Source organism: Cucurbita moschata, unplaced genomic scaffold (genome assembly GCF_002738365.1).
Source record: "Cucurbita moschata cultivar Rifu unplaced genomic scaffold, Cmos_1.0 Cmo_Scf00041, whole genome shotgun sequence".
In the NCBI taxonomy this organism is placed as follows: Eukaryota; Viridiplantae; Streptophyta; class Magnoliopsida; order Cucurbitales; family Cucurbitaceae; genus Cucurbita; species Cucurbita moschata.
The window spans coordinates 989,349-990,787 of record NW_019268557.1 but is presented as its reverse complement, the minus strand read 5'-3'; the positions used below and the strand labels follow the sequence as shown (position 1 = coordinate 990,787).

The 1,439-nt window shown below is 34.1% G+C and overlaps 2 protein-coding genes across 7 annotated transcripts in view; one reads left to right on the top strand and one right to left on the bottom strand.

Moving 5' to 3' along the window:
- Window positions 1-1,439, bottom strand: part of LOC111433119 (magnesium-chelatase subunit ChlI, chloroplastic-like) — a 14,601-nt gene that overhangs the window by 6,477 nt on the left and 6,685 nt on the right. The gene's annotated exons all lie outside the window — the stretch shown is intronic.
- The window catches only part of LOC111433117 (uncharacterized protein At4g18490), a 10,368-nt gene continuing 9,219 nt past the window's right edge, over window positions 291-1,439 (top strand). For 3 of the 5 annotated variants that reach the window (XR_002708731.1, XM_023070057.1, XM_023070058.1), the window contains exon 1: window positions 291-331. The gene's annotated coding sequence lies outside the window, so the exon portion shown is untranslated. Of the gene's footprint in view, window positions 332-1,063; window positions 1,151-1,439 lie in introns of those variants that run through there. The other 2 variants (XR_002708733.1, XR_002708732.1) reach the window with 2 other exon arrangements.

The following is a 1,439-nucleotide window of genomic DNA, read 5'->3' as shown; positions in this document are numbered from 1 at the left end:
AAAAAAAAAAAAAAAAAAAAAAAAAAAAAAAAAAAAAAAAAAAAAAAAAAAAAAAAAAAAAAAAAACTCGGTAATATATTCTTTTTTCTTTTTGAAAAATATTAAAAAAATGAAGATCTTGACAAATGATCCCAGCGCTGCCCAGCGGTCAGTCGATGTAACCGCTGCGCTAATGATCCTTGCGCGCCATAAACACGAAAATTGCATATAAATGCAGACAGTTGAATAAAGCTTTGCATGTTCCGCGCTCGACCAAAGTTTTCTCTGGCCTCAGTCACTTCTAACGCACCCAGCCATAGTTAGCATCTCTATCCTATCGGTGAAACTCCAGGTCTCCCTCTATCTCTATTTCTATCGCTCTGACATTGGATCAAACTCGCACATATTGTTGTTCGTTAAAATGTGATCTCTTATTTTGTTTCTTATATCAATATTTTTGGATTTTGTCTCCAGCGTTGAATGTAAAAAGGAAAAAATAAAAATTAAATTCGTAGTCGTTTGATTCTGCATGATCAGTTTCCGTTATTTTCTTTCGAAGTTCATCTGTCATCCTCTGGAGACCTTTGTTTCTGCATTCTTTGCATTTTGTATTTGTAGGACTAATTTGCTTACTTTCTGTGCTTAATTTGCATTTTAGTCATTAACTTTCAGCTGACTGATTCATTTGATAGTTCGTTGGAATTTAGTCATGTGCTCCTCTTTTCGCCGACTACTCGAATTCCATTGTTTGAATCAAGTCAATCTCATTCATCCACTTCTCATTTTTCCAAAATTGATGTAATTTTGATTCCGCTGGAATTTACTACAGAGCTCGTCTTCTTCTTCTTTTAAACGCTAATTACGTAATAGTACCTACGAGTTTATCATCTTATAATGTGTATTAGTATAGGTGTACAATGTACATGGTACACACAGAGCTCTGCTCAATCTTGTTCACATTATAACCTACCTTGACCTGGAACATCATTCGCAGAAATCTGAGTTGATGCTTTCGTTTCAACTTTCCACAAGTGTTCTCTGGAACACTTCCTCAAGCAATCTGGTGTCGACTAATGGCTGGAGTTTGTGATTCCCCATCAGAAGAATTACCTAGTGTTATTTTGCACCTTGTGTGTGCTTAATCGTTAATTACATTTCCATTGAAGAGCAGGTTAGTGCAGTTCTGCTGCTGTTTAATTTTAAAGGTTTTCACTACGTTTCCACCGAACAAAATGGTTTAACTTAACATCCTATTTATTTAATATATTAATTTGGATCTATTATCGACCCAACTATGCACAAATTTCAGATTTTACAGGTGAGAATAAAAGAGAACTGACAATCACTTTAAATAGTTTACCATTTTATTGACCTATTTATTTAATATATTAATTTGGATCTATTATCGACCCAACTATGCCTGTTGTTTTCTCATTTCTGTTTTTTTTTTTTTTTGGGGC